Source organism: Anser brachyrhynchus (genome assembly GCF_964034855.1).
Source record: "Anser brachyrhynchus genome assembly, chromosome: 2".
NCBI classification, from domain to species: domain Eukaryota; kingdom Metazoa; phylum Chordata; class Aves; order Anseriformes; family Anatidae; genus Anser; species Anser brachyrhynchus.
The window spans coordinates 157,441,126-157,463,064 of NC_137695.1; the positions used below are offsets into that span (position 1 = coordinate 157,441,126).

A 21,939-nucleotide genomic window follows, 5' to 3' on the forward strand; every position below is an offset into this window, starting at 1 on the left:
ACAGGGCTGGTTTTCTCTGAATCCTTATCTAGGAAGGTACTGCAAGTTATTTACCTAACAAACTCATAAATACTTAGTTGTCATGGTTTTACCAGGATATGACTCACTTCAATCCTTTACAAACTATGTATTCCAAAGAACAAATGGCTTCAGTTCACAAAACATACAAGTGTGCTTTTTGCCCGTGACATCACGACAGTAGTAGCTGTTCCTTTTAAAAGGTCAAACAAAAGGAAGAAGCGTAAGAAAACCTGAAATCACAGGGCTGAAAAAGTCAAGAGGCGGGTGCCCTGTTTTGTGAGCCCCTCCCTTTTCTTTTCTCTATTTCCCATACTACTAATTTTCCATGTTAAAAGAAATAAGTTTTGTCTGGCGTCTCATCTAAACCATTATATATCATGCTGAATCTGAATTAAGACAAATTTTGGTCTTAATTGAAAAAAGTACTAGTGGTGATGCTTTTTTTTCCCCCCAAACTAAAGTGTTTCAAGTTTTTCCAGTTTAGGTGACAGAGCTGAGAACAACTGGTTTTGAAGCCACGATTTATTCCTTGGAGCAATGGAAGTTTTTCCAAGGAATTCCACCTACTGTATCATCTGTATAGTACACACAAGCAGCATCCCCAACCAGAAAAGGGAAGGAATGAATTAGAAAGGAGAAGCAATTAGTCACCATAAACTTGAAAATTTAAGAAAGGCTAGCATGCTCACCACTCATGGAATAACAAATTATGCAAAAAAAAAAACTACTAAAGATTAAAGACATCTACGACTACAAATTTAGACAGTCACGAGACAATAAGTGACCCTCTGTTTCCAGAAGATGAATATACAGAGAGATCCAGGAGAGCTTTTTATACGCCAGAGGCAATACACCAGTTGAACTGCAAGGTAAGTCTGAAGTCCCCCAGGGACCTAGTCCATGCAAAATGCTAGCCACATCTCCTTTGCTACCAGGTATATTCTAACCCAGGCAAGGAGAATACTAACCTTGTCTAAAACAGGTGATAGGTTTTTTTTTAAATAAGGTTCTCCACATCAAGAAGTTATATGCAGAAGTGTTCCTGAAGTGGCAAGAGATGAGTTTTGTTACATGCCAAAGCCTGAGCTACAGAAAATAAAGATAAATCCTGTAATGCAAGCTCACAAACCAGCAACTACAGAGAACGCTGGAGAAAGCGAGCAATCATGGAAAAAATTAAAAATGGATCCAACAAATTCTTCTAGCTACATTCAGATGAACGAATATTCTAAACATCCACACATCAGCAGCATAAAAGCAGAAGTCAGAAAAACTCCAAGTACGGTGAGTAATAAAATTGAAGTTTGCAAATGTAACCATTGACTTTATGAAAGGCAAGTCAGAAGGAATCAAAAATAATAAAAAAGGAGTCCTACAGTACAAAGAATACTGTGCTTACCCAAATTCTCTGCTCCTGCTTGTAGCTCAACTACTTAAGATTAGGTCAAGTCCCCCTACAGTGAAGACTTTGCCTAAGACAAACTTTTATCTACTACAGAAAAGAAGAACATGAAAACAAAGAACCGTTACCATTTTGCTCCAGAGCCAGGATGTCAGTCTGGCCGGCCAATTTCCAGCTAAGCGATTTTGGTAGGCGAGAAGCCACCTTACAAATTCCTCCCAAGCACAATAAATTACTGTGCGTGCCTATACCTCGGTACTCAGGCTGAATGGAAAGGCTACGCAGGGGCTATCAGAAAGTCAGAGAAAGGCCAGTTTTAAAAGGCTCATGGAAAGAAACATACCAAGAAACTCTATGTAATGCTACTGTTCAAAAATCAAGATTTTCAACCATAATTACAAGGAAAGAACAAAACCAAAAGAACAAAAAAGACAACGTGGACCATTTTATCCAGCACACAACCTTGTAAGAGCGAAATCATCAGCTGTTCTACCTACCTTAAGTAGACTTTCCAGCTCTCAGCAGTAGGTGCTCAACATCAGATGAAACATGAAATCTGAAAAGAACATTTAGAGTTGATTAGGTTATTTTCTTTACATCAAAGCGGACAAGTATCCCATAGAAACGGAATGCAGCTAAGTGATGTTCTTGTATGAAGACAAGATAATTCTCCGCTGAAAAGGTGTGTAGTAGATACCCCACTTCCCAAGTTATTCACCTGCAAGCCCTTAGAAAGACCCCAGAAAAGCAGTGGGAGAAGCCAGGAGGCTGACATTTGAACTGAAGACAGACACCTTACAAAGCAAGCTGCCATCCATCTTGTACGTTTCGTACATTCGGAACTTAACTAATTGGATGACTTCGGTATTTTGAGGAGCGGAAGGGGTTAGAGGATTCTGAAGCGAACTTTTAATCTAGCTAACATACATTTAAACCATTAAATTAACAACAATGCAGCCAGTACTAAAAATTTTGATCAGTGATACAAAAAAACGATAGCAGCATTCAAATCTAGAATTAGAAAGAGAGCTTTCCTGAAAGAAAAAAAGCACGTGGGGGAGGACCTAGTGAAAAGCATTTATTTCCCCGGGGTACGTGCATCGCAGGACAGCCAAGCCATTTTTTAGCTGAAGTAATAAATGCATGCAGATACAGTTCAAAATACACACGTAAGACTGTCCAGAAAGAATTGTTTTGTTTTTTTCTTAAAGGAAATGCTCAAACTGAAAGCACTCCGCGGAGCTGAGTTGTCTGCAGAGTTTTCTGCTATTTTGCTGGTTGTTTTTTTTTGCTCTTTTGCCTTTTGAACGAACGCGTGCTACAGGGACAAAGGCAGTACTGAGCAGAGAGAAATCAATTTTTAAGAACTGTTTCTGAACCTTTATTCACCTTAGCTACTTCAGCCATTTCACACACAAAGGCCACCGAAAGATTTCCACACGATAAACTAACACACAACAAAAACACTGAAGAGACTGCAAAGGAGCTTGCATTCTTCTAAATAAGAAAACAGCACAAAAATTCCACTTGAAGCATTAGTCTGTGCTATAATAAATTGAAAAAAAATGAGAAAAAATCAAACTACTTGCAATTTCTACACGAACAGCCATGAGAATTTCAGTGTCTGGACATACGCGAAGTAAGGGAAAGCAAGGCGTGCTGCCTCTTCCTCACCCCATTTACACGCGCTGGCAGCACACTGAGAACGCTTTGCAGAACTCGGGTCTGAATTTTAACCTTTCCCGACGAAGCTGTTGTGCCTACGTTAAAAATTAAGCAAGAAGCTGCCATGGGGGAATAAGGAACGTGGCCAGGCCGGTGTGAACCCAGCAGCGTACCGACTTTACGCAGTGGTGCAAGGTGTGCCTGGTGCAACTCGCGTTTTTGCTCCTTCTGATGCACGACTTCGCCAGGACAGGCGTCTCACCTGGTACGAGGAAGGCAGAGGAGAGATGTTCCTTCCCCTCCACCGATGTTTGTCCCTACCCATCAAAAAGCTGAAGCAAAACCCCTACTCACCTACTCCCAGCACCTGTTTTTCCCCAGCGAGAGCGTAACAGGAACCAGCTACCTCCGAACGCTGACTTCAAAGTCAGCGCAGAATCTGCCGAGGCAGCCAGCTGTCCCACCACCTCCTCCAGCCTGAGTGGCAAACGACAGCTTTCCCCAGCCTCGTGTCTGCTCAGAGTATTTTTAGGGAATTAGTCATGATTTGGGACAAGTTGCGGGAACACCAACGATGAACACAATGGGAATGACATCACGACAAGTTCTTACATCCTCTACGAAAAGGGAAATTCCTCACGAGACTGTTCCGCAGACTGAGAAGTCCGTGCAAGTATTGATTTGCTTTAAGAAAGACTCTCTCTGATATGGCAAAAGCTACTTTTAACTCCCAAGGCTGATAGTAATGACCTTTCTCCGCTCTGGGAAATTACGTCAATGGTATCCGTAAAGCATTTGTTAAAATAATAGTGTGTAATGCTTGGGAGGTACTCACAACCAACCTCAAAAACGCACCGAACACAAATACTAGAAAAATTTTATTTTAATTGCTTAGCCATCAATAAACACAGACGCTTACGAGCGTAACAGACTCTCCACACAGGTTATCCCATTGATTTTCTACAGTCACCGCTGCTTACTGGTTTGCTTCGCTTCAGAAAGCAAGAGGTGATGAGATCTCTTCTGCGCTCAACTCAGCTTCCACCACTTGTAACTCTTAAAAAGCATCTCTTAGTCTCATTCTGGCTGGGATAAACACCCAAAACTTCTAAGGTGGTCAATATCAGACTTAACATAAAAAAAAAAGGTTTGGGTTAATTGAAATGCAGTGCTTGTATTTCAACTTTAAAAGAAAATCCATGCATTTTTGCCAAAATGGTTTCCCTAAAACAAAAGGGCAGCAAATATATTTGCCGTGAAAAAATTAGGACGGAACTTTTCATAGATTTGGGAATTTCTCTGCCTTTCTCCCCAACGGAAGGCTTTCAATAAACTGACAATATTTAAACATTAACACACTTTTTTCTGCTGGAAAACCAGTCCTTTTCATACTTCTTCCAACTGGCTGAAAGTCCTCCATTTGCTCCACTTTCGTTTCCTTACTTCTTTTTAATGTTTTATCTATTACTGTTTTACCTCATTTTCCTCTTTAAAACCACCCACAAATTGACCTGCTTTTTCAATTAAAAGACAGAGCATCTTACCTGGGGACCTAAACCTCCAAATTCACTGCCTAAAACTTCAGGTTTTTGTCTGCCAGTCTCTCTCCAGCTTGACCTCTTGACCAAACACACTACTACAAACAAGCTAATTGGTAACATCCAAGAAAAAAAAAATCTTAAAAACATCTTTTAGGTGTGGAACTCAACCCTTATGCTTCCTTGAACCTTCCGATGATCCATTAGCCCAAGCCTGACAAAACTAACGATGGACAAATGCCGAGCAGCCATTACTGATTTACCTCCCCTTCCACCTCTGATCCGCAACAGCAGAGCAAATTTTGGCACGGTGCAACATCTTTATCGTTATACGTGAAGCATTTATAGCCTTACAACAATCAGATCAGGTTTCTGATGATGCTGTTTGGCAGTACTGTAAGTTGCAGGACAGCTCCACAAACAATCACGCCAGATGGGAAAGATTTCAAGAGCTATGCCAACGCAGGGAAAGAGCAGTAACGCCAATTTCTGGACACAAGTAATTCTTTATTAGAGATGAGTCTTTTTTTTATTAGAGATGAGTCTTAGTTATCATAGCTTTGTGATATTATTCTTGCTAGTTATATGGTACATACGGGTTTTCAGATGCTCTCCTGGACCTTGTGCAAACAGCTGTACATGCACAGCTCCTCCACGCCTGGAGCAGTAAGGGCAATGGACCTGCCTGGAGCACTAAAAGAATTTGTTTTTTTAGGGTAATTGGTGTACAAGGTACAAGCACTAACTTGATCTTAGTGCTGCTCGTGGCTCGGGCGGCAGAAGAATCCAGTCCATAAAGAGGATTTGGAGCGGACTCGTTGGACACAAAAGCGTGTCAGCACAGGACGTGGTGCTGCGGCCACTCAGCCCCTCCACCAGCAGCTCCGCACAGGCACGTAGCCAGCTCGTCAGAGCCATTAACTGGGGGATAAAGGGCAAACTTGAGTAGGAACTCACACCCCAGCACATTAAAGCTGCCACAAACCAAAGGAGCCCATACTTCCTTTCGGCTCTTATCCCTACGAGCCATCACGCATCAGCTATGCGGATAAAGCTTTAACATCGAACCAAACCTCTCCCTTCTGACCATAATAACAACACTCAGCAGTGCTGCACGACAGCCTCAGCCCAAAAGCTACCATACCCCAAGTGAGAGCTGTGCTTTAAGCACTGATGTCACACGCACGTGGCCACCAGGTCCCCCAATTCCTCCTGCCTGTCCTTCAAGTGCTTTGTCGCGACTCGCTGCTTTCACCTTGCCTTTCCACAGCAGATCTCAACACAGCAACCCACACGGCCATGCCTTATTTCACTTTTAATAGCTTTAAGAGGAAGGTATCAAAGCACCACGGGCTTTACATGCATTTATTTTCCTAACTTGCTGCAGCCCTCACCCTCTGCTCTCTGACCTTTTGCTTGCTGGAGTACAACCGATGCTCCTGTTCCCCCTTCCAGCTACAGTGAAATTCCTCTTGCAACAGACTTTGAAAGACTCGAGAGGAAGAACCACAGTGCAATCCCCATTTATCTTCAAAAAAAAAAGATGAATATGTTACAGAACTCCAAAGTTTATTTCCTAGGAAGGGAAGCTCCTGCGCTCAATACTCTTCGCAGATTATGAAGCAGTTGAAAGGTTTTGTTTGCCTTTAAGGGAAGAAAAAGCTGATTCAGTTGTAAAATGAAGCCAGTGATCTGCACTCCTGTCCTACAAACTGCCTCTCCTCTTTCACTGAACGCAGAGCAAGGCACAAACCCAGCTGCTGGAAGCCCCGAACAGCACGAGACAAGCGGCACTGCCGATACACAAAGGAACTCACCCCCTTCTAAGGCTGAATAAATGGAGGCTTTGTAGCCCGTGCCACAAGTAAACTTTAAATCCTCATCGGAGGAGTTCATCTTCTGTGCCACACACCATCTCCTTCGAACGGCATCTGATCTCCTTCATGAACAACCAAGCATATTTCTTTATTTCATGGAGGCAATAAACTTCGGGGAACAAGGTAACGATAGCCAGAAAACTAAAGCACATTTCTTATATAAAGAAAGTACAGAGACGAACCCTAGGCAGGGTATGGAAGAGAGGCGCATCTGGCGTTACATCCCTCTCCTCCTTTCAACTCCACTCTTCGACTAAGTTTTATAGGGGCAATGACTGTGTTGTTTCCTTCCACAACCTGAGAAATATGAGTAATAAACCCCATCTAATATTCACAAAGCCACCAAGAAACAGGTCAGAATATTCCTACAGAAGAAACAAATGCCATATACCCCTCCACACGATTTCTCTTAACATCAATCCTTAATCTGTGCCATAAAAATAGAAATAAAAGGAATACTATTCACTTCTGGAAATTGATTTTTTCTGAAAATTGACTAATTAATATACCCAAAACACTTTGTGTACGTGTGCGTTATGGAATATACTGCAGCACTGCTGTCCTCCTCCTTGGAGGTGATATTCCCCCACCCCAAAATCACACAGCTTACAAATGCAACGACAAACAGCAAGGCCATGTAAATCAGAAATTAATATTAGATTGCCCTGATAATGAAGATTCAGCATGACTGGGTGCTTTTATAAGTTGATTAAACAGAATTTAATACAGATGATGAGGAAGAGGCTTCCCCTTGCCTCCACGTCACCTTTTAATTGTTGAAATCCCTGCCAGATCACCGGGTCCTGCATCACACAAGGGAACGCGATTAGCTCTGCTCCTTGGCTTGAAGGCTCCCTGAAAGCTCAGGTGTAGCACTAGAGCGTTAATTCACGCAGCTTCCACCTCTAAATTTCCACTTGGGGTTTAAAAAGCTCTTAGATCAATGAGTTTACTCTTTATTTTCACGAGGAACACCTCAAACGCAGGATGTGCCATAACTACTGCAGCAAATACAGACAGACACGCAGACCACATTGCAGTTTGTCTCCATACACGCTTTCACTAAAGATCACTTCATTCTGTTTCCCAGTCTCAGCAGTTACTTACTCCTTCCTTGACAAAATGCTGGGAAATATTTTGACTTGCTTTAAAACGCATTCACGTAAGTTACAATTAAGAGGAAGCCTACTGGTGCAACATCAAAATGCAAGCTATCGCATTAAAGAGTGAAAGATAGAGATAAAAAAAAGAAAATGTTCAGTTTCCAGACTATTTTTCTGAAATAAAAAGATTCAGTTTATTAGCATGCAATAAAACACACGCATTAAATGAAGGGCAATACCAAAAAGAATGAGAGAAATTGTCCAAGAGCACTCTACTGCTTGCTCATGCGCTTTAGCAGCACTTTCCTGGAATTTGTAAATGTACAACCAAACTAAACTGATTGTTTCAGGGTCAGTAACCAGCCTGCAGTTCTGTTTTTCCAGCCATATCCAGGTAACATCTGCATTTACAGAAAAGCATGACAATTTCGTTTATGCAAAGGATCTTCTTTCCTTCTTCTGAGCTTTACAGCCGTGAGAACAGCAGTGCACAAAGCAAATACAAGACGCTTTGCCTGCAACAGATCTCCCCCAAAGCTGCAAAGTAGCAGGAGAGGACTTGCTAAAGAGCTCAGAGAAAGCTACAAGTTGCTGGAGTTACTGTCAACTACATTGACTACCAATATAAACCTGGAAGTAACAAACCCCATGTTCGTTACCTATTATTGTCACCAAAATCAGGGCTGGGTAGGACTCGAGTGTCTGACATCCATCTGCTGCTCCTGAGGCAGGGATAAACAGCATCTCCTTCCTGACAGGTGCCCAACTTGCCCTTAGAGACTGTCAGCGACAAGAGTCCCCTCCCTAACCCATTTCAGTGCTTTATTATTCTTAGCATTAAAAGTTTTCCTCCCCCATTTGAGTCAACAATCTCTCGTGTGAGCCCCCACAAGCCCTTACTTTCTTCTTCCTTGTAGTAGCCTAATGCACGTGAATACCTGTAGAATACAAGGAGAGAAAACATCAACACCTTACTGTTCCATTTTTACACATCATGTACTTCAGCTATCTGATTAGTTACTGAAAGCATCCAAAAGGGAGGAAAAACCCTTTCTTGCTGCACGGTGCCCCAAACGAACACAGCATTATCCCTAAATCCCACCAATACTGGATTCAGCTGAATGGTTATTCCAAGTGTTCAGCCCTTGAGACATCACAGGAGAGCACGTCCGTCTTTGCAAAAAAAGAAAAAGGTGATAAACTGAGAACCAACTAACACACATCCACGCGCACTCAGCTTTTGCAGAACTTGAAAAGCGCGCTTTAAGTGGACACTTGAACAACAAAATCCAGCGTGCACTCCCAGTAGGAAGAGAGGCACCAAAACAAGTACAGAAAACAGTCAGCTTCCTGATTTTTATAAAGTAAAATGAAAATGAAAAGATGGTTCATAAACCAACTGGGATCTAGAAGTCTCCAGGACACGGTGCTTAAGCCTGAAGTAGAAAGTGAGAACTGATAAAAATTAGAATTACTTCTCCATTAACAATGTTCCTCTAACGGTGCTGTTAACAGAAGGGTAAGAACAGAAACTATGACTTGTAATATTTGCAAAAAACTTTACTGAGAGCAACAGAAACTTACAAGTCAGTGTGCAAAGGTTCCCTGGCTGAAAGCTAGCAATAGAAAAATACAGTTTAAAAAAGCAATGAAATTAAACAGTCTTGCATATGATGAATATGGAGCTTTGAGGTTAGAGCCCTCCAACCTGTGGCTTTTTTCCCCATATAATCAACCTGCTTTTGCTCCTATTTGTTACATAAAGCGCGAGGTGGTTCCAAGTCGGGTATTGTGAAAGGTTAACAACGTGAATTTATTGAGACAGCCACGTCAAGGCTCTTGCCTAGCAGTAACAGCACCCGAACTGACCAGCTTTCATCCAAATTCATGGCGAGGGGTACTTCGAGCCCCTCTTACAGAAAGCACTTCGGAATCGCCGTGAGTTTACACGCCCGCAGACGAAGCCTGAGCATAGCAGTGTCCTTACTTTAAACAGGAGCAAACGACGGCCCGGAAATTCAATCAGTCTAGCCAACATCAGAAGAAAAAAAAAATAAGCCAGAGAAGAGGCGGAGAAAAAAAAATCTCACCTCCTGACTTGCAGTACTGCGGTTATATCAGTGCTTGCTATCTCCTTCCACCAGCGGTTAGCAAAACCAGTGCTATCAGGAGCCTTAGCAAGCACTGGCAAGAATACAAGAACACCTCGATCACGTTCTGGAACTAGCCTGGGGAGGGCACGAGGAAAGGGAGATAAGGGCTAAAGCAAAACGCAACAAGTACCGAGTTTAAATCTCTACAAAGAGTACGTTCGAGCAGCTCTGGAGGTACCTGCTGCAGACATTTCTTCTGTATGCCACTGCCTAGACCGTCAGATCAACTGCGAAGAAATATCCCTGCGAAGAAATATCCCTGCCTTCAGCAGCTGCTGCTACAGAAGAGCGTCAGTGAAGAAAAACAGAAAAACAGGACGAAGGAGACTGCTAAAACCTGAAATAAAAGCGGGCATAAAAGGACCACGAGAGCATTCAGCCCCAAGCAAAAGGAATTTCTGCCTGAAGAAAAGCGTCTTAGAAACAGCAGAAATAAAAGCGGGGAGACGGCTTGGTTAGCTGAACAGGAGTAAAAAGGAACTGTGCTCCTTTAAAACGCTAACTTCATTTTTCCCCTTTACGTACTAACTTTTACTAGAGAAAAAAAACAGGAGATACGAACTCCAGTGCTCTAAACCAGAGCACAAAGGGACAAAGAAGGAAACCACGAACACACCTATGTAAAAACATGACAATGGCAGCGGGTTATATGCTTTCACTCTACATTTCACAGAATTTTAAAAATTGGCTAAAGTCACTAAGAGGAAATTCTCTTGTAAAGATCATCAGACGTGGGGATTTATGCGGAGTCTGTTACTGTACCTTCGGTACTTCACTAATTTGTTAGCACTAATCTTGAACCTGTTTATTGAGGCATCTCCAGGAAATAAAATATGAAGTGTAGCTGAACCTTGCTGGCTGTTGTACGTCCCACGGCTTACATCAGTAAACACTCTGCAGCATTAAGAAAGAGTCAGGAAGGAAGCTCGGTCCCCGGCTAAAGAGATGCATTCAAATCCACAAAATACATCACTGGGCTCATTTTGAGCTTTTGCTAAATTAGACTTCTGCTACTCCCCTGCAATCAAATTATTCGCTATCTGAGCAGCAAGACGACAGGAAAGAGCAGGAGCTCCTCCTTCCTACACTCAAAAAGGAAAAACAAAAACAAAACAAACAAAAACCCCATCTGCTGGTTCAAATCCTTCCCAGGAACTTTAACGGGACTAAAAGAAAAACGATCTCTGCCTTCCAAAGGCATTTAATAGCCTGACGTGGTCCGCTCCTGCTCCCCTCCCCCAAAACAAATTAAAACAAAAGCAGGAATCGCACGTTTTCATGCGAGGGTAAACAATAAAAAATAAAAATAACAGGATGGCAGCAGGAAGCAGGAGCAGTTACCAGTCAGCAGAGCCCTCCAACCTCTTCCTCACCGTCCCCAGCAGCTCTGGCTCTATCACAGCAACCTCTACAATCCGTGATGGAAACGAGACGGGCAGCACTTCAAGGATGCTCCCGTACACATTATTGCTTCTAAGTCTACTGCTCGATCAACTTACCAAGAGGGAGAGCAGGGCAAAGAACGTGCGAGCTCCCAGTGCTGCCTCCTGGACAACCGATGCACACCTTTTGCTCATGCACTTCCCATTAAAAGGAAGGAAATTAATCCAGGGTTGCAAAATGAGTTGAATTACAGCTCCAACGGGGGGAAAGGGTTGAGATTAATCTTAAGGATAAAGCTCGGAACTGACCTGTATTACACCGTATGAAGTCGGAGCCCTGCAGCAAAACAAGACAGCCCCGACCTCGCCAGTCCCTGTTCCCAGCCAAAGGAAAAAAGCAGCAATGCTTCGGTGCAGGAGGGATCTGCACAACTATTTGAATGCATCCTACATGCCCTTCCTGTGCTGAGCACAATAAAAGACACCCAGGTAACCCAATGCACAGAGTTAGAGGTGAAAAAAAAGTCCTGAAGTCATAGGGTACAAAGGAAATCTGATACAGGAGAGGTTTTTTTAATCAGTTCAGCTGTGGGCTGCTGCGGATCTGAGGAAGACTTAGACGTACCCACCATTAATGCTGACACAAGAGAATGACGAGAGGGTCTCTAACAAAGCCTCCAGCTTTTATTTACCTCTTCCATTTTGATTTTTACTTGGCAGATATTGCTAACAAACCTTACAGACCAGATTTCAGAGACTATTCTCGTATTTCTTCCTCGTGCATCTCCAAATTTCAAGCACCGTCAGCCAGACAGGTGAGTTTCAGCGGTTCTCATCCCACCTCTGACTATGCTCAGATATAATTTCTTCCATATACGTGATCGCCAGTGTCATCTTCCTCCATCCACCAGCACATCCCTCTGAAAAAGCTTCCAAAACATCCCCTTGCAGGTTTTAGTAGCTCGCACACCTCGCAGCACGACCCTCTGGGGTAATCAAAACAGTCTCTTGGGGCTGCTTTAATACAAGTGGAGGAAATCAAACCAAGCCATTTTATTTTTATTTATTTATTTTAAAAATACAAAATCACTTTCTATTCACAAAGACCTACTCAAAAGCCACGCTGGAAGCAAGACACAGAGCGTCAGGAACCCTAAATGCTGAGCAACCAGCAAACCACCTTAGGAAGCTTTCACGGTAGAAATACCACAAACTTACAAAGGAAAGGGAGAGGAAAAAGGAAAATGTAAGCCTGCAGTACAAACCCGAGCTTTTTAAGACGCTCAGTTCCTAAATAAACACTGTCTTCAGCAGTTCATCTGATTAGCCATCAACCACTGCCTGAAGAGGGAACACTGACACGAAAAGACAGGAGCTTTTAGAAAGCTGTTTGCTCGGATCCACAGCAGTTCTTCCTCTCCGTTAAAAGGCTACTTAAAGCCAGCTATCCATTATCACGCTCTCAGCTGAATTTCTCATTCTTTCACCTTCCCATCTTTCTGACAGACACCATAAACCAGTGGCTGCGTACTGTGGTACAACACACCGGCCATCAGAGGTTCCTAAATGCAGCCGTACACAGATCAAGAGACTCACCTGAAATAGCTAGCAATTTACAAGCTGCAATCTTCCCTTAATATGCATTTAGGTCTGCTTTTTTTCAGACAATTTTAATGCAAAATGACTATCCCGCACAAGTTACCATTCAGGGACGCAAGAACCACTGAAGCTCGAGTGCTAAATAAATATATTTAAAACTCTAGAGAGTTCTTACATCATTTCTACCGTCACTCCATCCAAGAGATCGGAACGATACAGCAAGAATTTGTTTGTTGCAGTTATTAAATCCCGGCCTCTAATTAAAACCTTTTCAAGAAACTCAGTCAATATGTCCACGTTTTCAAGTTACCCAGCAGTGGTGCTCAAAACATGAGAGCTACGCTAGCATGGGATGAGAGGGAACCCAGATTTAGGCTGGGAACCCCATGTGATGGAGGCAGCTATCAGTCACACGCTTGCATTTCCATTGAAAGCTGCCTGAAATGCAAAATCCTAAGCTTACTGGTAAGAAGCAAATAAAACCCCCAGATTTCACTGCTAGCACTCTAGAGAGGCAGTTGTAGCATAAAAGAAAAAAAAGTATGAATTCCCAGTATCGTTTTTAAATACCTTCCAGTGATTTACTGAAATTTATCCAGAACGCAGTAACTTGAAGGCACTGTATACAACAACCTATATCATGTTTAAAGCTACAGATGTTCTAATTAGGACAAGAAATTATGCAAAACTAAAACCAGACAACGTTTGAATGTACGCATTACCAGTATTCTGCAAAACATTACTTTTTTTTTTAAACACCACCGCAGGTACCAGCCAAAAACCCGCAGGTGAATGCATACACAGGGATTTAGGAACATAGAGCACGTGGGGTTGCAGCAAAACTACACTTTGAGAGCACAGAAAGCTCTTTGTCGTGGTGAAAAAGACTTTTCCACAAATCCCCGGGCAGAGGAAGGATGGGAACAGGCTGTTAGCATCATGAATGCTGTAGCATACTACAGGCAGCGCTGCCATGCGCTGCAGTGACTGCGAGGGGGAGAAAACACATCTTGCTATGCAAATAGCACGAAGTAACTTCTTGTTTTCCAGAGATGCTCAGCTTCTGGAGTTACCCTCTTCAGAAAAAAAAACACGTTTATAGATCCAAAACAGAAGATAATCTGCTGAACCATCAAACCCACCCGGCTCACTACTTCATTTCCACGAACTCCTCCTCTTCTCTTCGTGCCTATCATCCCCCCACACATCTGAGAGCTTGGTGGAATTCACAAAACCAAGGTTTCCCCCTTTCAAGTGTTAGTCATAGTGCGGTAAACCATTATATTTAAAAAGCCCTTTCCACAACGAGCAACTACTTTGAAGCGAGGTTGCATCACTACGCTCAAAATCTAGAATCTAAACCAGTTTTTTTTGAAGCTATTTCAGCCAATTCCACACTCGAGACAGAGAGTGCTATTCTAATATTCATTTTTGGGAGAAGTACTCCGGTACTGACACTACCAGTTGAATGCTACGTCACCTCCACATGCGTAACGCTTTTAATAATACCCAAAGCTGAAGAGGTCTGAGTTTTCTGACAAATAAGCACGATGCCATCTTCCTTTCATGCATATGCTTCAACCTTCCCCAAAGATAACAGGTCAACCAACACAAGCATCAATCTGAGCTCAACATCAATCTATAAAAAGCAGATTTTAAATGCACAAGGCAGATTAGTTTCTGTACCATTTTCCTCTTTTTTAATAGCCAGAAGAGTTTACGGTCCTGCGAGAGAAAATGTTTTCCAGCAGCTAGGCAAGTGCATCCTCCCTCCTTGTTGTTGTTTTTTTTTTTTTTTGTCTATAATACCCCAAATTTTACCTCCATTGAATTTATTCCACGAGCTCCAACCTCAAATACACACACACAAGTTCTTTACAGACTCTCTGCTATAAACCCTGCTTTAAGAAATCCAAAGGCTGTACTCTTCATCCTGCAAACCCCACTGGGTGGACAAAGGCGTCCCCGCACCGGGATGCGGCGGGGTAACAGCCCGATTTTGGAGGTAACAAAAAAGGAGATGGGTGGAGAAAGGAAGCGGTGGAATTTTGGACACGGACAACACCAATAAGATAACACGCTGTTCTCAATGACTACGTAACCGGATTTGCTGGCCCCCGTCCAGCTGCGCTCTTGACCTTACCCAGGTTTAATAAAATCAGAGATGCTAAAGGCAGATTAGCTGCGAGGAATGCGGGACTTTTCCACCCAGCACAAAAAAAAAAGAAGTTTTAAACGACCAAAGACTAAAATAACCTGTGTTTTTAAGGGGCACTGCAACACCACTTTTAAGCCACCGCATTAAATCCCACTATTCCCATTTACTTCGATAGGAATCCCCACGCGTTTCTCCTTTCAAGAGAACTTTTTTGTTCGGTGCCTGCGGTACAGCACTGCAATTATTCTCGTCAACCGGCCGAAAACGGGGCCGCGGGCTGACGCTGCAGCAGCCTGACCGTGGTGCTGGGGCCTGCAGGACACGCTCGGCTTTCAGGGCACTTCGACGAGACCGAGGGCAAGTCGGCTAACACAGAAGCAACACAGTGAAGCACAGCCTTTCAGCCAGAAATAGAAGAAAGGAGGGGGGGGGGGGGGGGAAATCAAATAGGAAGACAACCCCCCGCTCCAAAACAGCATCATCTGAGTAAAGGAAGTTTGGGAGGAGAACGGATGAGAACGGGCATTGTGCAGCGTGCGTCCCAAAAGGAGAGCCGGGAATGGAGCAGAGACACTCGGTTACAGCTGCAGAAGTCAACGCTCTGTGTAGTGTAAAACCAGGTTTACGAAAGGGAAGAATCAAAGGAAGAAATCAAATTTCTCCACGCACCGCAAAGGCTCCGACGCAACTCGCGTGGCGGACCCGAAGGCAGGCTGAGGGGTGTGCTCCCCGTTATCCCCTGCCCCCAAAATCCTACCCCTGCCCGCAGGACCAGGGGGGCTGCCGCCGCTTCTCCCCGTACCCAACCCCGCTCTCCAGCGGGCGCAGGCACGGAACAAAAAGCCCCAAACCCAAAAGACAAAAAAAGCAGAGGAGAAAGAAACCTCCACCGCTCCCCCTGCGCTCCCACCCCAGCCTCCGTGAGGCGACCAGGGCTCCCCCAGCACGGCTTGCGGGGAGGAAGGGGCGAGCCGGGCGGCCGAGGGGCCACCACCACCCCCCCCTCGTCGTCCTCCTCCCTTTCCTTTTTTCCCTTTCTTTTCCTTCCCTTCCCCTTTGTTTACTTTAGGGACCGGCCCGCTCCGCCCGGCCCCGCGTCCCGCAGCATCCGCTGGGACCGGCCCCGGGGGACGGAGGGAGGGAAGGGGGCGAGGAGAAGGAGCAGGGGACGAGGAGAAGGAGGGAAGGAGAAGGAGGGAAGGGCGATGCAGCAGCTCACCTCTCCCCCTTTCCCCTTTCTCCCTTCCACGCCGCGTCCCCCCCGCGCCGCCCAGCGGGGCAGGGAAGCGGCTTCGCCCGCAGCCCCCCGCTATGGGCTCCGGGGGGGGGGGGGGGGGGGGGGGGGAAGGAATGGGGATGTGTGGGTCCCCCTGGGGGTCTGGGGGTACCCCAGGGGGTGTGGGGGTGCCCCACAGATGGGTACCGGTGCCCCAAGGGGGGACAGGGGTACCCCAGGGGGGGTCTCCTGTTCTCCCCCCCTCCCCACGGCAGCCTCCCCTCCCACTGCTCTCCCCCCCGGGTGCCGCTGCCGCCCCCTACGCGGAAAGAAGGGGAGGGAAAAGGGGGGTTTCTCTCCTCCTTCCTCCCCCTCCCTCCTCTTCCTCGCCCCCCCCAGGGCCCCCCCAGTGCCCGTTATGTAAGTTAAGGCCGCCTGGCCCCTTATGTCTGCGTCCCCCCCCCCCCCCCCAGCCGCCAGCACTCACCGCGCTGCGGGCAGCCGCCTCCGGCCGGCTGGCCCGGAGGAGGGGCGGCGAGCGAGCAGGCGGGGAGGAAGAGGAGGAGGAGGAGGAAGAGGAGGAGGAGGAAGCCGTGAACTCGTCCTGCCAGCCCCGCTCTCGGTGGCTCTGCGCGGCGGGGCGGGCGGCAGCCTCCTCCCTTCTGCCCCCCCCCGCCCGCAGCCTCCCTCCCTGCCCCGGCCACCCCAGGCCTCTCCCCCGCCCTCCCGGCGCGCTGCACCATGGGATGCGCGGCTGCCCTCTCCCTCCCCGCACTAACATGGCCGCGGGGAAGGAGGGGAGGGGAAGGGGAAGGGAAAGGGAAGCGAAGGGAAGGGGGTCCGGCTGCCTCCCTTCGCCCCCAGGAGGGGGAGAGCCTCGCCTCGCCCCGCCCGCGCAAGCGCCGGGGCCTCAGGTGGAGGCAGCCCCCTCTTGGGGGGCTTCGGGGGATCGATGCTTCCTCGTGGCCCCACAGGGCACAGAGGGTTTGGGGAGGGAATAAAAGGGGGTGAGGTAGGGGAGGAGGAAGGTTTAATCCTGTGTCCTCCCTCCTGAGTGTCGGTGGCAGCTCTCCACGCTCAGCCGGTGTTCTCACTGTGTCTATGTTTGTTTTATTACAAGAAAGATACTGAGTGGCTGGAGAGCGTACAAAGAAAAGGCGTGAAGCTGGTGAAGGGACTAGAAAACATAGCATGAGGAGCAACTGAGGGAACCAGGGTTTAGCCTGGAGAAAAGGAGGCTGAAGGGAGACCTCGTAGAATGTCGCGAGTTGAAAGGGACCTACAAGCATCATTGGGTCCAACTCCTGGCACCACACAGGTCTACCCAGAAATTCAGACCATATGACTAAGGGCACAGTCCAAACGCTTCTTAAACTCTTGACAGGCTTGGTGCTGTGACTACGTCCCTGGGGAGCCTGTTCCAGTGCGTGACAACCGTGAAGATATCCAGCCTGAACCTCCCCTGTCACAGCTTGACACCATTCCCTCAGGTCCTATCACTGGTAACCAGAGAGAATAGATCGGCGCCTGCCCCTCCGCTCCCCCTCATGAGGAAGCTGTACACTGCGATGAGGCTTCCTTTCAGCCTCCTCTTTTCCAGGCTGAACAGGCCAAGTGACCTCAGCTGCTCCTCGTACGTCTTCGCCTCTAGGCCCTTCACCATCTTTGTAGCCCTAACCTCATTGCTCTCTACAGCTACCTGAAAAGGGGGTTGTAGCCATCTGGGTGTCAGTCTCTTCTCAGGTGACAAGTGAAAGGGCACAAGGAAACTGCCTTAGATTATGCCAGAGGAGGTTTAGATTTGATATTGGGAAGAATTTCTTCGCAGAAAGGGTGGTTAGGCACTGGGACAGGCTGCACGGGGAAGTGGTGGAGTCCCCACCCCTGGAGGTATTTAAGGGATGTGTGTACATGGTGCTTAGGGACATGGTTTAATGGTGGATTTGTAGTGTTGGCTGATGGTTGGGCATGGGTACTTAAGAGTACCTCGTCCTCTTGTCCTGTCACTGGGCACAACTGAAAAGTGACTGGCTCCATCCTCTTGACACCCTCCCCTCAGATATTTATACACATTGATGAGGTTTTCCCTCAGACTTCTCTTTTCCAGGCTAACCAGGCCCAGTTCTCTCAGCCTGTCCTCATACGACGGTGCTCCAGTCCTCTAATCATCTTAGTAGCCCTGTCAGGGCATCAAGACAGAATATTTTTTTTCAAGGAAATACTTAAGCGTGGCGACAGTGTTTGCATGCTTGTCAGCCATTGGGTGTATTTAACAACTGAAGTCTGAAGCAGCCACTTTAAAAATCCTTATTATTACATCTCTTGCCTTTAGTGTCAGTTGAGCCTGAGCAGCCCAGGCAGACCCAGCTTGAGCAGTTCCCCAGCTCTTACCTCTGTGGAAGTTGCCTCTGTGTCTGGAAATGGGAAGTAGGATGCTTCGGTGGGAGCGTATATCTACAGCTGAGCTAGTTGGCTGGGTTTTCTTTGTCATCGATGGAGCACCAGTTGATACAGTCAATGGAATTTAGGGTGACTCATCAGATCAAACATCGGTAGTTTACTTTAGGGCAAGACAAGTCATGCTCTAAACCTCACTGACTGGGTTGATTAGCTTTCCAGGTACTATAAGGAAACAAGGGAGCCATGCTAAACAAATAGATGCTTAGATTGTAAATAGCTACTTCAAATCGGGTGAATCCCAACTGAAATGTCCCAAGCCCCTGTGGAAGCCAATCTGTCAGGTAAGCTCTGAACACGATAAAAATGCATTGAGCACCATATAAAAATAAGTCCTAGAAACTTTTAAACACAGGTGCAGCATTACTGTCAACCTTTTATAGAAGAGCTGGGCCATTAGATAGGCTGCCAAAAAAATGGGAGATGCAGTGGCTTCCTTAGCTCATGAGGTTTGTACATGAATCTGTCAGTCTCCTGGGAATCCTTGGCTCAGCAGGCTGTAGGCTAGACAGGATAGCTGATACACTCTACCCTTTCAGCTGAAGCTGGACCACTATGCAGAAATGAAAGAAGGAAGGAAGGAAGGAAGAGTGATTTCAGTTATTTTATAATTATTGGTCTGGGGATCACTATTGATGCTCTTGCCAAAAAAGGTAGAAATGCGCTAATTAAAATTACTGATGACAGAAAGTTGGGAGACATCAATAAAGAGGATGTTCACAGTAACACACAGGAAAAATTGGATGCTCTTGGGGACTGGGATATTAAAAATGGAAGGAAATGTATGAGTAAAAACAGAAGCATATTTTGTGTAATAGGCGGGGAAGGGAGTGGAGGTACATTACTGGAAAGGGAAAATGGATCTTCATAAATTTTTATGATATTTTTACCAGTGATAACAGGGAATTGCACCAAATGACCCTCCAAGCATTTGATCCCAATTATTGTTTCCTTTTGTCTTAGCCTTCATCCAAAGATGTCATAGTGCACTAGCCTCCAAACAAACTTGTGAAGAGGATATTGTTATCGCCATTTTTTACAGTGATAAGTTGAGACAGTATTTGAGTTGCCACATTCATACATTGTTCACTGGCTGAACAGGCCTGAAAGCAAATAGCTCTTCTCCAGGGCTGTATCTTTAGCATATAAGATAGTAGCAATACGTACTTCTCATGACACATAGTACATCCTATTGTTTTGATACACAGGTTTAATAAACATTCTTGTTTCAGGTAGCTTTTCAAACAAATAGTAATAAATTGTGACTAATAAATGCTCTATTATCTATGCTCTAATAAATTATTACTATTCCTGAGTATTTATAACTTCATCTTCTGCAGATTCTCTGGGAAACATCAGTATACCAATTCTCCCCATTTTACAGATGCAGTACTCCAAGTGAGGTCTAACGAGAGCAGAGTAGAGGGGGACAATCCCCTCCCTTGACCTGCTGGCCACACTTCTTTTGATGCAGCCAAGGATATGGTGCTTACGTACAATGTGCAAGCGCACATTGCCAGCTCATGTTGAACTTCTCATCAACCAAAACCTCTCAGGCCTGCCCAGGTCCCTCTGGATGGCATCCCTTCCCTTCAGCGTGTTGACCACATCACACGGTTCTGTGTCATCGGCAGACTTGCCGAGGGTACACTCAATCCATTATCCATGTCGCCTACAAAGATGTTAAACAACACTGGTCCCAGTACTGACCCCTGAGGAACACCACCCATTACTGATCTCCACGTGGACACTGAGCCATTGACCACAACTCTTTGAGTGTGACCACCCAGCCAATTTGTTACCTGAGTGGTCCATCAAATCCATGTCTCTCCAATTTAGAGACAAGGATATCGTGTGGGATGGTGTTGAATGCTTTGCACAAGTCCAGGTAGATGACATCAGTTGCTCTTCTCTTATCAACCAACGCTGTAATAACCCTGCTGTAGAAAGCCACCATATTTGTCAGGCATGAATATCAAATTGATGGCTTCTACCAATTCCTGAAAAGTGTTTGTTTTATGTCCTAGTGAGATTACTTTTTGTTGGCTTCTTGTTGCTTTGTCCATCAGCAAAAAATTTATTAAAACAGAAGCGTTCAGCAACATGCCTATTTTGATAAAACACTTGATGGGAAATCTTTCTCACCTTACCGAATGCAATTTTTATTCAATTGTAGAGGAAGTTCCATAAAAGTTGTTGACTGAAGCTCTCAGCAGTGAGAGGGGAGATATGTTCAAGTTTAAATCCAATGACAAGTTAAATAGTTAATCCAGAATAAAAGCTTCAGCAGAAATTCATCACGCATTAGTAGGATGATAGTCATGGTTTCTGTATGGACAATAAGGCATTAGTTTTCAAATCTTTGTAGCTGCCTTTTTTCCCCCTCTAACTCTAGGTTCTCATCCAAACTAATAATTGCATTTGAGAAAGACAGGCACTTCAGAAGTTCGCCCATCCTACCTACTGAGAAAACAATGAATCCCTCTCTGATTGGATCTATTTTTCTCAACTGACTACTGGAGAGTTGAGGTAATGGGCCTAAATCTTTACACAGATGACCTTTTATGAGATATGACTTGCACCTTGGGCTTCTGAGATTATTGTTTTCTTCTATATCTTGAAAATTTGTACAGAAAAGTAAAATAATTTGCTTGCCAGCTCTGTCTCCACAGAGGTTTTTGGTAGGTGGAAATGAGACTATCCTCTGTAAGTCATTACTGAACAATTAATATTGAGGTAAGGCATTCAGTTGAATACTAATGTTATTATTCGTCTAGTCCACGCCATTATCTCATTCAATTTACAGCAGTTATTAAACCTGTGCTGCACTGGTATAAACAAAAAGATAGGAAACTTCATTATAGTGTAGCATGTATTGTCTTTTATTGAACGATGGAGCTGGGGTAATAGCTTTAAAAAGACCCAGTCCTTTCCGGTGTTTTGGAGCACAGCTGCAGTCAGGCGTCTTCAGCTTTACTGCAGGATGGTAAATATTCATTAAAACAACCAGAGTGATCAGGCTTGTGAGAGACAGGTAGCTCTGAACTGCAGGGCTAATTCAAGCTGTGACAATGAAATGCAGGAGGATTTAGAAAAAAGGAGAAAATGGCAAGACGTTAAATATTTCACAAAATACACAGTTACGTCCTTCATCATAGGAGGAAAAGATGCTTTTTAAAATCCTTTGAATCAACCCTAAATGAAGAAGTCTTCAACTGCATACACAAGATGTCTACTCAGTACTCTGACGTTGGTTAAATAAAAGTAGGTAGTAGATATCTTTTTTATAAGGTAGATATAGGAAACATGACAATGCCCATCTTACTAGACTTGCAATCTGCTGCAAACCCGATGCTGCAATGTTTTTC

General features: G+C 45.1%; 1 protein-coding gene and 1 long non-coding RNA gene across 6 annotated transcripts in view; one reads left to right on the forward strand and one right to left on the reverse strand.

Moving 5' to 3' along the window:
- The window catches only part of PTK2 (protein tyrosine kinase 2), a 203,892-nt gene extending 186,925 nt beyond the window's left edge, over positions 1–16,967 (reverse strand). For all 5 annotated transcript variants that reach the window (XM_080582103.1, XM_080582105.1, XM_080582104.1 and 2 more), the window contains exons 1-2: positions 16,602–16,967; positions 1,921–1,979 (exon numbers count right to left, since the gene is read on the reverse strand). The gene's annotated coding sequence lies outside the window, so the exon portion shown is untranslated. The remainder of the gene's footprint in view (positions 1–1,920; positions 1,980–16,601) is intronic.
- LOC308190547 lies at positions 16,683–20,670 on the forward strand. The gene is made up of 2 exons (XR_013947313.1): positions 16,683–18,855; positions 19,912–20,670. It is a non-coding gene; the product is annotated as an uncharacterized lncRNA (long non-coding RNA).
- Positions 20,671–21,939: the final 1,269 nt, after the last annotated feature.